Below are 16,438 nucleotides of genomic sequence, written 5' to 3' on the forward strand. Positions count from 1 at the left end.
CTTTGTAAACAACTGGCACACAGGATGAAGTGTATTAGGAAGCACTTAGCCACTTAGCAGTAATAGCTGAGCCGCTCTAGAGCTGGTCTTTAACATAGTTACGGAATATTGGACAATACATTATAGAGAAGGGCTGCTGTCGTACAAGTAGATTTGACAGTGCTAGTCTGAAATTGGTTTTGTCTAACATAGCAGCAGCTCTTCCACCATGTCTGCAAGTATGTGGAATTTTTCTGTGGTGATCTTCTAAACAGACACACACACACACACTTGTTTATTTGCACAGCTAAAATACCTACTATCATGAGCACATGTGTTTTTCCTCTCATACTAAATGTATGTATTTTGTTGTTATAACCTTCTCCATCCACCTATGGAGGTGCTGTCAGCCCTATGGCGTGACCCTTTCATTACATATGTGTGTGCGTGGCCCTGACTCTGACACGTGGGTTAACATAATAACTGCTATGATAATGAAGCAGCAATTTCCCCCCAGACCCCATGCTGCTCTCAGGTAATTGGAGTGTTTACAGACAGAAATGTTATGATGTGTGTGTGTGTGAGGGGATGCGGTTGTATCTGTGTGTATGTGTGTGTGTGTGTGTGTGTGTCTGTACAGGTTTTGGGTGCGTGTTTGAATGTGTGTGTGTGTGTGTGGACAGGTGGGCGGCTGTGTTTGGACAGTTGACAGTTGAGTGTGACAGATGACGTCTCTATCCTACCATTATAAAGAGATGAGAGCGAAGGACGAATGTTTGTTTGTCCATGTGATTTACTGGAGGTGGGAGGGTGGTTTTCAACCACCACACACACACGCACACACACACACACACACACACACGCATACATTTCTCCCAGCATGTGTTTTGGGGTGTCTGTGCACACGCTGGCGTACATGTGCATTTTGGTGCTGTTGTTGAGAAGCGAGGGGCGTAAGCTGACAAGCATGACAGATGATGTCTTTATCCAGCTGTTTCAGAAGACTTTGTGCTCTTTGTGTGTACATGTGCGTGCGCGTATGTGTGTGTGTGTACGTGTGAGTTTCAGGGTCATATTTGCCTCCAGGCATTTTGGACCTGATTCTACTAGGGCGGGATGAAAGGGAGGGGTTGTTACAATTCACACCCCAGGAATGTCTGTACTCCTGTCTTCTCTTCTGGGAATTTCCTCTTCTCTCTCCCCCTTCCCTACCTTCCCCTCTCTCCCTCACTCATTCCTTCATCCCTGAGGTGACAGGTAAAAGGAGGAGGGAACGCCAGATGCACACCTGGTTTATTTTTGTGAAGAGAGAGAGAGAGAGAGAGAAATAGAAAGAAAGATAGACAAAGGAGAGAGAGATAGTCCTTGAGTTAGTCCTCTGCATCACTGGTTTATTCATTCAGGATCTGCTGCATAAGTGTGTGTGTGTGTGTGTGTGTGCCTCAGTGTCCTTGTTGGTTTGTGCATCACTGCACTTACTTATGTGTCCTCTATCTTGCATGCATACACAATATATGCATAATATGCCATTTGGTGAGACACTTTCATCCAAGGTGCCTTGCAGTATGAGTGCATACAATTTCACAATGATTCAAGCATAAGGTAGATATCACAGCTTTAAAGAAATACACTACATAATTAAGTTTAGACGGAAAATTGGATTGGAGTTTGGAACCTTCTGATCAATTTGCTATCAAATGATGAGAACATTATCATTGTTTATCCCCGAGCGCCATGCCAACAATTTCACTATGGCAGTAATAACAGGCTATTATCATTATCTAAAAGGTGTGGGAAGTGGCTGTGATGAACATTCAGCCAACTATATGGAAAGGTTTCATTCTTTTCATTTTGTGAAAAGAGTAGTTACTGTTTGGCGTGCAGGCTCATCACTCTCTTAAACCTGCACAGAGCATGAATGGGGGATTAACAATAATAATTTCCCCTGCCTTTGGGGGGGAAACTAAGATCAGAGCCTACAGGTAGGTGCTGAAGTAGAGGTGGGGCTGATAAAATGTTAATGGCATTTGGAAGACACACACAGTTCTGAATGGCATAGTTTGAATTTTATAAATCAACTAGAGGATAATCTAAAATTCACTGCCATTCTAAAGTGTAGCTATTTGGACAGGTCAACTTAGCCACTGTTCACTTCTCTTTTTGTTAACAATGCAGGAAGGACACCAAAGTAATAGAAAAAAGTCTTCCTATATTGAAATCTGCAAACATGTTCCTTGAGTGGCGAGATCTAATTCAAACTACTATATATGCAAACTACAGCAAAGATGGTGGAGCTTTTACAGAGGAATGTCAGCTATTGCAAATATTTGGAAGCGTGCCAGCTCCTGAAGTATAAAGTTATTATTCTATGATTGAGGTTTGTCTGTGTGAGAGTACAACCATAGTGTGAAATGTGTTGCTTCCAGCGCACTGGCTCTGTTTTTGAATAGACTTTTTCTGGATAGTCAACCATGACAAATGTGACTCACCAAACCAGTTAACATTTCTGCAGGACATCTCCACTTAAGGTTAATGTGCTGTTTTTCATTTCACAATACCCCAGCATACTGATAGATATGTTACAATATATCTACACAGAATATAAGGAACTCATCAGAGGTCCCCAGCCAGACTAGACCAGACCCAGTCCTGTATTAGATTATATTAATCATGAATACCAGCTTTAAGCCCTTTCCTATGTCCATGTCCTGCTTCTCTGTCTCTGTTTTCGATTGGCAGTTTAACAGCCTAACTACCAAACAAAGCTGGAATTTAAACAGAAGAAAAGACTCCCACACAGAGTTATTATGTTATGGAAGCAACCTAGGTGACTGCAGACAAAGCCCATCTATTTTGAAATATCAAACCAAATAAGCCAGCTTCCAATTTGAGGCAGCAATCAATCGCTCACTTCCTTTTAATGGGTTGCTGAACGTTTTAACTGCCGCTTAACACATACTTGTCAACATGCTGTACCTGCAGTGGAAATAGGGAGCAGGCTGATGTAAAACCCGTAGGAATCAGTGTAACCTGTGATCAGACTTTCCAGTCCTTGAGGCACCGCAGCACTAACGCACCGCTCTGAGCTCTGCTGCAGCACACTTTTGAGGTCAGCCATATGACGCCTGAAACATGGCAGACAATGGAAATTACCTCCGCAACACAGCTTCCCACTGTGATTGCCACCTCTCCCAAGAACACTGAAGCCAGGAAACTGGCTTTGCACTGCATCAGCATTGTATCACTGAGCGGGGGTTACAACATACATTTTTTTTTTTTTTTTTTTTTACTTTTAGTTTGGTAGTGTGACGATCCATGAGATTTTCATTTCATGGCCCTGAGATGCCAGCTAAGACATAAAATGTGAGTTTCTCGGGTACAAACAGAGACTCGACAGGTATGTTAACAGGTGGGGCTGTGTGTGGCGTGTCGGAACGGTTTGTAGGGGGTACTGAGGCCGTGTTTGTAGGTCTATAGAGGGAGCTGCTGCTACTGGATTTGCATTGGGACAAATAGAGCAAGGGACAGATTTACATTTGGATGAATGTGCAGGTGTATCTTTGGGCTATACTGTTTGTCCTGTGGATGCAGTCTGCATCAGATTAAATTACTAAAAGGTCAGTCTTCTTACTTTCTACCAGCCTGCTATATTATAATAATTTAGTGTTACCAGGTAGCACCAGACCTGATGATTTACTGGTGACGCATAAATGGGTTTGATGTTTATGGATTCATCTCCTAAAAGAAAAAGTGACCTTGGAAAAAATGGAGAGGAAAATGTACAGTACATTGTGAGCATATTTGCAGCAGAGCACCTTGCATTTGAGCATGTCTGGCAGCATTGATGTGGAGTGGCTGAGTAGAGTCCCTGTGTTTTCTTTGTGCTGATAAGTGGCCAGGCCTTGGGCACTTGTATTTTAATTAGCATCAGGTTGTATGAACTCGAAATGCATGAAACGACGGTGTAAGATCTGTCCTTTTGCTGAATGCCTCATGAAGAGGCTTTGTCAGAGACGGCAAAATGGCCAGGGCAACTGAAGGAGAACGAGCTTTGAGTGAGAGAAAACAGCCTGAAATGGCGGCGGCTGCTGGGTTCACGGCCAGAGCAAGAGTGTGTGTGTTTAGCAAGAGAGATACAGAGACAGGGTGGGGGGGGATGATGGGTGACTAAACACAAGGCTGCAGAAAAATACAACCTGACAAACACAAGTATTGATTTGAATGTCCTCCGTCTGTCTCTCTTTCTATCTCTCTTTCCCCTTTCTCTCCTTTGCCCTCGCCATCCCCTCAGCTTTTATTTCCTTTTTTTTTCCCCATCTAGAGAGCCACTGGAGGACTTTATTTTCTATCCATCTTGAAGTAGTGTAAGGATGGATGGAGGACAGGATGGAGGGGTGGAAAAGAGGACGAGGCTTGAAGAGGGAGGCAAAAATGGACTGGAGAAGAAAAGTGGAAATGGAGAGACAGAAAGAGAGGGAGAGATGGGAAAAATGGGGCCGGTAGTTGTTGAAATGAGTGCAACCGGTGCAGCTGAAATGGAAGGAGATGGTTTAAGTGGAATAGCTGGGGGAAAAAAAGGAGAAGAATAATAAGAAGTAGAGGGAGTATGAGACGGACAGAGAGGGAAAGAGGAGGAGAAAAGGGGAAGTAGACAAGGTCTAAAGCGAAGAAGGAAGAGGAACAGACACAGGGAGCGCAGGAGCAAAGGATGCTGGGAGAGGTAAAGTGGTCTTCTCTCCATCCTCCCTTCCTCGCCCCTGCTTCCCCCCTCAGCACCCCCTCGTTATCTCTATTAGCACCTGCTGGGCTAACGAGGGCCTCGCTCCCCGTTGCCAAGGCAACGCCTCACCAACCTTCGCTCATTCTTTCTTCGCTTCTCTCCTTGCTAACCCCCCCACCCCACCCCCACCCCCAACATACACACACACACACACACACACACACACACACACACACACACCTACCTCTAACTCTAGCAACCACTAACTACCTTCAATCTCAACCCCTCCCTCCTTCCTCCCCTCCGCCGCTTCCTCTCCAGGTAATGAAAGGAAGATATGAAGCGGAGGGTGTGTGGGGGGAGGGAGGTGGTGTGGGGTGGGGGTGGGGGGGTTTGCTGAAAGGGGAAAGAAAGAAGATTTGAAGTGAACATGCATTATACCCTGTTTCCCTTCCCTCTACCATATAATCTGCTGCTGTATCCCTATTGACTATTCAATGCATTCACATGGTGAAGTCGTTGACATAATGGCTGGATGTGGAGTGGACAGTGTTTTCAGTTTTATTGCAGGAAACAGATGAGAGAAACCCATAAACACAGGGGCATTGCTAATGCAGTGCATGTTGCCTTCACTGACATGCCTTTTAATCCTCTGAATTAGATTTGTTCTGATAATGTCTTTAGTATTTACTTGTCACATGTTTGAGAACACTCATATTTAGTATCCATTTTGTAGCCGGTTGGAGCAGAGCTAGTTTTAACCATTTGAGAAGTTTAATTTAATGCCTGTACTGTAAATATGCAGCTGGTTAGCTTAGCTTAGCATAAAGATCTAAATCTGCCAGCAGCTTTGAAGCTCACCAATTAACACGTGTAACACCCTTATATCTCAAGAAATGCGTTAAGACCATTTCCCAAAAAATGCAGTACTCAAGTAAATATAAGCCTTTTTGTGGTATTAAGATATGGAACAACATATTTTCTGTACTAATATTGATCCTGGCCTTCAAAAACTGTACTAATAGTAAAATGCTGCAAATGAACAGAGGGAGGCCTTCCTGCTATTGCTCACAGAAGACCATTTTGTTTTTGTGTTTTTCTCCTTCCTCCTTTTATTCTCTCACATTCTCTCCTTGATCACTCAGTACTTTCTCCAGCTCTCAGAGTGATGTCTCAACAGCCATGCTCATTAATTCATGAATGTACTGCCGGTGAAAGAGCTCAGTGGAGCTGTTGTGGAGGACTGCAGGGATACATCTACGGTGAAAACAGGTACAGTACATACAGTATCATCATAATGATACGCACAAATAAACAGGGTTAAGACAGAATTATCTTTATAATGGGATTACAGTAATCTGATTACAACAAACGCAACTTCATTCAGTAGTTTTCTCATTAAAATAAGTTGTCTCTTGTCTAGAGAGTGAGTTTTGGAGCCAGGTAAACCCAAAATAACCGGATGGAGAGTGTAAACTTGAAAATCTCTTCCAGACTACATTTAGAAAGTAATGTGCTCGATACTGCATAGACACACATACTCTCAGGTACACATAGGCATAGCTACCGACACACAGAAGGAAGTGGTTGTGAATTCACTGTGTGTCCAGTAAGTGCTGATAATGAAGCTGTCTGTGGTGATCAATAGAGATCAGCTCTCGTCACTTCTCGCCGCTCTGACCCTCTCTGCTTCCCTCACCAGTCTTATCTCAGTCCTCCCTCTCCATCCCCCCACCCCCACCCCCACCCGCACCTCCTCGCTCCTCCACTGATTTGTGTTTGCTCCATCATCGCTCACTCTCCTCCTCCATCCCCACCAACACTACTGGCTCGGACGTTTTTGGTCCTGCTACACTGCTAGGGAAAATTTCTGTGCTGCCCACAGATGGCTAGAATGAAATGAATGAAACGTATAAAAAAGACTTAAGGTCATTTTCACAATGTTTTGGTTGGTAATGGAGTTATTTCAGATGTGGCAGGCATTGAAACTATTGTAGATGTTTGGAGGTCAGCACAATGAATACTAGAAATGAAAACATCAACAGTAAGTGTGGAGGAAATATGCTGATTTAGAGGTCACTATTAAGCATTTTAAAAGAACCAGGGAGTGTATTTTTAAAGTTGGCCCAGTAAATACTTCTATATTAACAATGGATCAAAACACCAAGTCTAATGTGAAATGAGGCATTCGTACAGAGAATTATCACCTGTCATCTGAGTTTGGAAAGCTAGTTCCTGGTTTAGCTTTGACCTGAAGTAATGAAAACGAACAGATGCATTTCCCTTTCTTCTCACTTCCAAAAAGAGTAATTTAGATAAAGGCCACATGACACCATCTCTCAGCAATTAAACCGGTAAATAGAGTGAAATGTTATCGTAACTGCTGGGAGTGAAGAGTAGATTTTTTGCCATAGATGATTTCAGTTGCGTACCTCAACTCAGCACACTTTTAAATTGAGTGAGCATGCATGTTCTCTGATAAGACAAGCTAGTGTATGAACTGTAACTGTTCCCGATTTAGTTTCATGAAACCAGTCTCGGCTCCATGCAGAGTCACACTTAGACCAGTAAGTCTCCCTTTTTTTCACCTTTGGTATTTTGATCAGCAAATAGAGAATTTGCCCTGTACTATGAACATTAATATTTTAAAATGTTGCTGATTATGACATTAACAATATTGGTGAGTAAGTGCAATCTAGAGGTGTAAAATCAATGCCAGTGTCATCAGTAACCAGAACGTCCAGTCAGTTCTAGGCTTAAATGTCAAGCAGCTGCACTCTTCCATCTACTTCCTTAATCTTTCTCCCTCTCTCCTCCTCGTCCTCCTCTTCATGCTCTCTGCACCCTCCCTCCCCGGCTCTCAGCGAAGATCTCGATTGATTGCTGTGGTTGATGGCTGCGAGGAGAGAAGGAAAGAGGCGAGATGGAGAGGGAAGATGAGCGGGTGCGGGCAGAGAAATGACAGGGTGCTGTTTGCCCCCGTGCACAAATTTTGGATTTAGGGTTTTCAGATGTTCACACCACCACAGCTGAGAAATGGATTAGAGAGAGAGATGTGGTAGAGAAGTGGAGAACCAGAATGGAAAAGTGAGGAAAAAATAACAAACTGACATAAAACCCAGAGTGGTAGCAAAAATAATAATAGTTGTAGCAGGGACTGCAATTGTTGGAGGTGGTGGTGTTGCTATGGGTATAGATGTAGCAGTTTGTGCTTTTTTTTTTTGGTACTTTTCTGACTACTGTTACTGTTGTGCAGGTGATTTTTATGGAAGACGTTTGCAGCAGGTGTGATTCTGGTTCTCATTGGATGCTTTTATTGTTGTGATTGCCGCCCTTGATGTGACATGCAGTTGTTGGTGGTCTTTGCTTTTTGTGCAGATGTCTTGGTTGTTTGTATTTGTTGTTTTCTTTGGAGCAACTGTTGTCATAGATGTCACTGCTGTGGTTGTTGTTGCTCTGACTCTGCTCTTTTTCATCCATGTTGATCCAGCCAGCTGGCTGCTCATTCTGTGGCTCTGTGTCAACAGATAGGCCTGAGATGAATGCCCACTGGTCTTTTGTTGGAGAGAAAGAAAGAAAGAAAGAAAGAGAGACCCCCACTAACGCATCCCCTCCCTTTAACATTTTCTGTTTCTCTCTTTTCCACCATTTCCCACTGTCCTTTCAGTCTTTCTGCTGCTGTGATTTGTGGCAGCAGGCAGTGATAGGGAAGGAGGTAACTGCAGGGTAGACTTGTATTAGAAGAGGGGAAGAAAAAGAAGGGATGGAGAGAGAGGTATGGAGGGACACAGGGCACATCGCTGGGTAAATAAAGGGATGTGAGTTGGATAGTAGCAGTTTGTCAGACCAGACACACTGTGCCACTGTGCCTGTGTGTATGTGTGTGTGTGTGTGTGTGTGTGTGCGTGCGTGCGTGCGTGTGTGTGTGTGCAGTGTTTATGTCTGTGTCTCTACATTTGGATGTGTATGTGCACACAAACCTGGGCTAAGTCAGTAAATCTGCATGACGCATGTGAGCATAGTGTGTGTGTGTGTGTGTGTGTGTGTGTGTGTGTGTGTGTTTGTGTGCATGATAACACACATGCTTTGCTGTGAATCTTCTCACAGATGGACTGCTGCAAACACACAGCAGACCTCATTCATATTAATGAGTGAAATCTATACACTGAAAATTTAATGCCAACTATTTGTGACTGGGTGCCCAGTATATATCAACGTGCACAATTAGTGGAGGAATTGGTATGCATGGGTGTGTACTGTATGTAGAGATGGATGACTAATTAATAGCACTTCCAACATAAAGTAACAAATTTCATCATGAGTCTTCAGAGCAGCCACAGTGGTCCTTAGATTAAATTCTCTAAGTCTCTAGACTTCTACCAGAGAGATGAACTCTATTCCTTATGATATCTTTATTATATATACTGTATATATTCCCTCACTGGTTCACTGATAATGGTGGTTTTCTTAGATGTTGCATTAAAATCTCCCACAGGTGTTCAGTTGGATTGAGATGTGTGAATTTGAAGGCCATAGCATATGATTCATGTACATGTTGATGTCAGTGGTGGAATGTAACTATGTTTAGTCAAAAACTGTACAATTTTGAGGTGGTTGTACTGTAATTCAGTATAATCGATTTATAAAATATTATGAGTTGGTATACATTAAACTATTCAGCATTGTGTGAAGTAGTTAGCATTAGCTTTACCTTAACAATAATATGTCATGAGTTCATCAACCAGTAATAATATTGCAACAATATGATACATAATATAGTTTGATACTTTAAGTACATTTTGATGATAATGCTTTTGTGAATGCAGGACTTCCACTTGTATCTTCTAAGTGTCATTGCCACTTACTCAAGTAAAAGATATGGGTACTTCATCTTGCCAAAGCCTTCACTGGCATTTTTTGACCTTCATGGAAGCATCTGCATTTGTTATACTACACTATCTGTGTTTGAAGCTCAGGATACATCAAAACTTCACTTCCTTTTTAAAATTATTAATTAATAAATAAATTAAAATGTGTTTTGTGTGAGTGAATCATGAGTGATTGATGTATGTATGTATGTGTATGTATGTATGTATGCTCAATGTAATGTTTCAAAAGTGCAGGCCTGCTTTTAAAAATGTACTATAGGCAATCAAGAGACCTACAACAGTGTAAAATGCCATCATCACTTTAACATGTGCTAAGTGTCACTTATCATGTTTAGATCTCCACAATAAACTCTGCTATAGTTACTTTGAGAAACAATAACTCAGAACAGAACAGGATTAGCAACAGAAGAGTCACTGGATCATGTGGAAATGAAAAGACATAGCAAGCAGAGCCGGGACAGAGAAAAAGATATAGTAATATCACTTAAATATCATAATAGATATTGTTTCACCTTTTTTAAGCCTTGTAAGCTGCAGGTTAATGGCACGGACTGGCCAGACTCTGCTGTAATTTAGTAGTGCTACTGTTCTGCTCAGCAGGTGGCCACATATTCTCATCATTAGCTGTATGTATTATTCCATGTTCTTTGAAAGCAACCTGAAGTCCCTACATATATATTCTAAATCAGAATCAGATTTTAGTCCTGTTTTAATAACTGTAAATATCCATCCATTTATATTTAATGGGTGGGTTTTATTTAATGATCTTTTGATTAACTTTATATAGGCCCCTCAGTGAATTTGTAACAAGTGAAATGAAATATCAAGATTTCTGGTTATCACAATTTTAAAATGCTGACACCCTCATGTGTGTCTGTCTGTAGGTTGTGCATCTGTTCGTATACGTGCGCATACACAGTCATGTGTGGGATTTTATCACATTTTCCTGTTCTTTCCTATAAGGCCTCAGCTATGTGTCACTGAATCACCATCTTTCTCCCCCTCTCTATGCAACAATATCACCCAAAATAAACTGTCAGAGAGTTGCTCAGATGAAGAAATATGAACTGAAAATATTGTGCATGAGTGTGTATGTGTGTGTGTTTGAGTGTGTAAGCATCCCACCTGCGTTTGTTCCTGCCGACGTGTCACACCATGGTGCGCTTATGCAGTTATTTGGCAGTGATTGTCGCTCCCATGTCAAAACAGGCACACGCACGCACACACACATACATACATACCTGATACCTGGTCCAATATCAGTGTAAATGAGACAGGAGGACCGCTCTTACATTGGGTGCACACAGCACTCAGTGTCACTGTCACCGCAGGAGGAGAGAGGGCGAGGAAGCCGAGTCAACAAGACTCCCCAAACAGGAAAAAAAGGGAAGGACAGAGACAGACAGGAAGGGGAGGGCAGAGGAGTGGTGGATACTGCTCATTGCCATTGTTATTCCCCCCTGCAGAAAATGGCTACCTCCATTAAGTCACTAATGATCCCTGCATTGTGCCATGGCAGTGTCGGGAGAGAGGGACCGAAATGTCTGAGAGAGAGAGAGAGAGAGAGAGCCAGGGAGTGATGCAGAGAAGAGGTGGAATTATAGAATGAGTGATGGAGAGGGAAAGAAACAAGAGAAGACAGAGGACAGGGAGGGAGAGGTGGGGGGGAAAGAGGAAGTAGTAGAAAAGTAAGTGGAAAAAGAGTAAGGGACGACAAATGAAAGAAGCGGTGCAATAGACTGAAAGATGGCGCTTCGGGGGAGACTGAGCGAACATAGATGCGACATGCATTTTCCATATGGTACGGCTTCTTTTCCTCTGTGCCGTGCCAGCACCAGCATCTGATCCGTCACGTCACATGCTCACCGCCACTGGAGCATGACATTAATGGACATGCATGGCACAGACAGGCACATGAGAGCAGCTACAGAGACATATACTCATTCACACATCCAGTCAGAACCACTGAGGCGCTGTATGAACAGACATGCAAATACATTTTTTAGACGGAGCACAGACAGATTCTCGCTCACATGCTCACGCACATGACACGCCGAGTATAAACACATGCATCACGGTCGTGGGAGAGACCTATAGGAAGAGGCGGTTATGTCATTGAGAATTACTCTTGAAGATGAAGCAGTGTAGACGCAAATGTTAAGGCTGACTCGCTTGAACTTGGCCAAGTTTTGTGCGCACACAAACTCACCTGTGTGTGTTTGCAACTCGCCAAAATATCTTCAAATTAATCTCCTCCCTCCATGCCTGAATGAACACCGTAGTCACACAGCTCCATCCTCTAGCCAATCACCGGAGAGATCTGCTTATTGAGGAGCGGGCGAATACCACGGCTAGTTGTTTGATTTGAATTTGAATTTTAAAACATCTCCCTCATTACATTTTCCATTATTTAATCAATTATTCATGAAATCCACAAGCGAGCAAGGGTGCTCGGATGCCGAGCAAACACTTGGACAGCCCTGAACTTGATTCACTGTTTCTCCTTCATAACCTCCAAGTATATGAGCCCCTGCCTCGTCTACAAGTGTCTCGTAAGGACACTCAGAGGGAGTTTGGGGGGGAGGAGGGAGGAGAGAGGACTGCCATAGACAAAAGAGTCGCAGTTAGAGGGATGGTAGCAGAAGCAGACGGGGATGCGGAGAGGGGTGGCAGATGGAGGAAGATGAGAAGTGGGGCGCTTGGGAAAGGCAGAAGGAATGGAGGAGAGGAGAAACCGAGAGGAAGGGAAGCGCAGACACAAAGAGGAAGAGAGGCAGACGGCAAGACAGAGGGCAAACTGAGTTAAAGCAACCAAGGCAACCAGTAGCATCTGTGATCAATAATATGTGTCCAATGTGCGATAGGCAGAGAGGAGCACCAGCCGGGCTTAGGCCTCAGATATGTTAGATCACTGCCACCCACAGCAACCTACTACGCCTGCTGGAACAGGATATTGTGTTTAAATAATAAAAGAAATCACTTATTTTCCCTTCTTCTCACATCACTCTCCATCTTTTTTGTCTCCTCATCCTTCTCTCTGTGTCTCTGTCCTGGCAAGTTAAATAAAGAGATGTAATGAGAAATCTTACAGCCTTGTGAGAAACAGCCATTGTGTTCTTATATTGCAAGTCGTGAATAGTAAAAAGCCCTCGCTGTCTCGCACAAGTCAAGACACAGTTTGGGCAAAGACAAATAGGCGCTTGGATAAAATAAAAGGTGGGACAGAGGGGCTCGAGGATATTGAAAAAGCAACAAATGACCTTCTCCAAGTTTCATCTCTTCGCCCTGTCTTTCTCGCTCTGTGTGTTTCATTCTCTGCCTCTTCCTCTGCCATCTCCCTCTTTCCCACTCACTCACCCACTAATGGTTATTTACCTTGTTGGAAAGGGCTTCACTTTCTCACCGGAGAGATCGACAACAGGACGTGAGCAAAAGCCGAGCAGCCTCGATAAAAGAAAGCACACGGAGGGGAGAGAGAAGGAGAGGGCAGAAACAGGAGAAAAGAACGAAAAATATATCATTCATGTCGGTCTCCCCGGTGACACAGACTCTCCCTCCCACTCTCCCTCACAGCTGTAATGGAAGTGAAGGTTTGGCCACAGACAGAGAGGGGAGAGAAAAAAGAATTACATGTCAATATTTGTTCCCACTGGCTGCCTGGATAGAAACAGATACATTACATTCTCTTAGTCTTTTCCCCCTAAAGCCAATTCAAGAGCTCTACCTTTGTTTGGGATCAGGAGGACTTCAGGGGTCGCCTGGGAGAAAGCAGACATGGTTAGATAGTGAACGAAGCGACCAAGGAAAGGTTTGAATGCAGGGGAAAGAGGGCGAGAGGATGATTAACGCTGACAAACAATGATTTTAAGGCCACAGAATGAGAGGCAGTAGAGAGTGGACATTTCCCATAGCAAATCTTTGGAATACAAATAATGAGTCAAATCATTGTCCAGGGTGACTACTTCTCCATCTCATTGACTACAGGCTGTATCATCCGTATGAGCAATTATTGCCCTTGTGCCACAAGCTGTCCCTTACTTGGAGATTGCTTTGGCTATACAAATAAATAATTCTTTCATTGTATTCAGTGAGGAGAGTGATGAACAGAAATGTTTGCTGCGCTGGATGTTGAATTTTGTGCTTTTTGGAATAAATAGTATAAGGGTAATATCATATCTACAGTTTGTCTTCGGAGCACACCACCACAGGAAAGTTTGCTTTGCTATATTTGTTTTTTTCTTTTTTTTTTCTAAGGTTACCTCATTACCTGTTAGCTGTGGCTTGAGAACAAGACATTGTACACCTCTTCCTTTTTTAAATAATTATTTGTTGCCTTCAACCAGTGCATCCAAGTAAACTCACAGACTGGTGTTCTTTGCTAAGGCACAGCAAGAAACCCTCTCTCTTGCTGAAAACACATCACACAGACTAACAGCCTCTTTATTGGACAGTTTTAGGAGTTTGTCATCCCAATAAATCAGAGATTTTGGCTTGGGTTGATGGACTTGTCTGTGCTTGTTGCCAAATTGTTCTTATTTGGCAGTGACACCAGTTATGAAAGCATGAAGACACCACTAGATACGAATCAGTCCAAACTGTATTTTCCAGTTTGACTCCTTTATGTTAAAACAAGACTAGACATCCACAGTGGTCCTTTAAGCCAAATGCTGACATCAGCATGCAACAGTAGCAATGCTGAAATGCTGATATTTACTATGTCTCTCCGACATGAATGTACCAAATGTCATGGCAGTCCAGCCAATATTTGTCAAGATGGTGATGGTATAGGACTTGTCAGAGGATCAACAAAGTCATTAGGATTCATCTTCAGCGAACCATGAATGTCGTGCCAATCCATTTTGTAGATACTAGATACTATATGTTTTAACTTCAAAAATCAACAAAATATGTAAAAAAGAAACATTTACATATATCTGTAATTCACTGGAAAAGGAGAAGAAAGGAGGAAGGAAAAGTCAGATGATCTGCAAATTCATTAGAGTTTCTCTTCTGGGCACCTTAAATAGCTGTAACAAATTTCATCGCTATCCATCCAGTAGTTGTCAAGGTATTTAATTCTGAGCCACAAATGTCAACTTCATGGTGGCACTAGAGGAAAAGTCAGGGGTCATCAAAGTCAGTAGGACTGATTCTCTAAGGATCATGGTCTGCACTGCATTTCACAGAAATCCATCCAATAGTTTTGAGATATTTCTGTTAGAAACAAACTGGCAGACCAACTGAGTGATGGACCAACATTGCTATCTCTAGAGCCTCACTGCCAGCTTGGCTAAAAACCAGGGGACATTCTGTGTGCACTGAGGACCACAAAATGTTTCAGAGCTTGCCTGGAACAGGATTTGTTTCTAGGCATCTTTGTGGTTATTTAGCACCAGTAGAATTTTAGACCAGACAAGTAGAATCAAAGCAATAAACTTAACTGCTTTAGGCTTGTTGAATCCCAACACAACATGCATACACCAGCTCATTTACCACAAAGGACACAAGTAGCAAAGGCTAAAGCTGGCTGAAGCCCTTCTGTGTGCAACAAATTGACAACCTCACTATGTCACATTCAATATTTCATTATGTTAATACTCACTACAGTACATGAGGCCCCTGAGCTTGTAGAACAGAGTTTGTGAGTCAGTTTGTATGTCAGGCTTGATGACGTGTGTGACACCAACTAATTAATTGGCCAGAGGCAGTCAGCCTTTTCTATCCAGCACCATTTGTAAATGCTTTCTGTGCTTACAAACAGCATTTACAAATCAATGCAGTGCTATCTAACAATGCTTACAGCCATTGGAATATTGAATGAGACACATGCTGTTAAGGTCATCCGAAGTTGTACAGTGGAGGCAGCCAATGTCTTCTTTAATTGTGTGTCCCTCTCACACTGAGCAAACATTTAGAAAGGCAGTTAGAGTTATCTGAGGCAAAAAAAAAAAAAAAACAACAACTTGGGAAGAAGTAATAAAGTGAGTGTGGAAGACCCTTTAGTGCTCCAGGTTTACTGTAATGTTTAAACTGGTGTCACAACTGGTGTTATTTAACTGTCAAATTATGAACCTCATGGTGGTTATGTTTCAGTCACCATTTTCAGTACTAGCAACAACTTCCTGGCAACTGCCTTCTAACCTTTTCATCATTCAGACGTTTTCTCAGTCAAGTCTTTTGATCTAAATCAGGCCACAATAAACAATGATGTTGATTGTCACTGAGGCAGCAATTTTCCTGCGACACCAAAGGCGTTTGATTGTGAGATTAGAGTTGCAGTCATTTAACACAACCTGGATAAAGGTTAATTATGGCTGTAGATAAAAAATTAGCATGGCATTCAGAGTAATTTGTTTGGAATAAGTTGCCTATTTAGCATCATAATAATTCACTTTTTGCACAGGAATTGTATCACCTCAGGCCATCTTGGGATTTGTAATAATTGCACAATTCTGTGTTCTTAATCCTGTATGAATCTGCTATGCCTGTAATCTGTAAAACTACATCATAAATTACCATATTTTTACAACATTTGATGATTGTCCAAGTAAATCTTCTTCTGTACCATGAATTTGCTGGCATTTTATTCTCCACTGGAAATTGAAGGTTTTCCTGCACATTTTCTCTATGTCTTTTGGTATAGTACATTATGAAGGCTGCTGTGGAAATTCCTAATGAAAGCTTGATGGCAATTTGGGTCCAAATTCAGGAAGCTCATCTAACTACTCAGAATGAAGATCCATTATGTTTCTGTCGTCTTCAGAGATAATCCCCAGGATTAAATTAGAGTGAAACACTGACTTTGTTTATCTGTTGGAACGGCAATGCATGAAACAGACGTGGATTAGAT

General features: G+C 42.4%; 1 protein-coding gene across 2 annotated transcripts in view; it reads left to right on the forward strand.

Annotated features, from left to right (window-relative positions):
• Nucleotides 1-5,888: 5,888 nt before the first annotated feature.
• The window catches only part of serpinh2 (serine (or cysteine) peptidase inhibitor, clade H, member 2), a 50,194-nt gene continuing 39,644 nt past the window's right edge, over nt 5,889-16,438 (forward strand). Inside the window, exon 1 of one of the 2 annotated variants that reach the window (XM_051075597.1) lies at nt 5,889-5,971. The gene's annotated coding sequence lies outside the window, so the exon portion shown is untranslated. The remainder of the gene's footprint in view (nt 5,972-16,438) is intronic. The other variant, XM_018703921.2, reaches the window with a different exon arrangement.

This window comes from Lates calcarifer, linkage group LG14, assembly GCF_001640805.2.
Source record: "Lates calcarifer isolate ASB-BC8 linkage group LG14, TLL_Latcal_v3, whole genome shotgun sequence".
Taxonomy (NCBI): domain Eukaryota; kingdom Metazoa; phylum Chordata; class Actinopteri; family Centropomidae; genus Lates; species Lates calcarifer.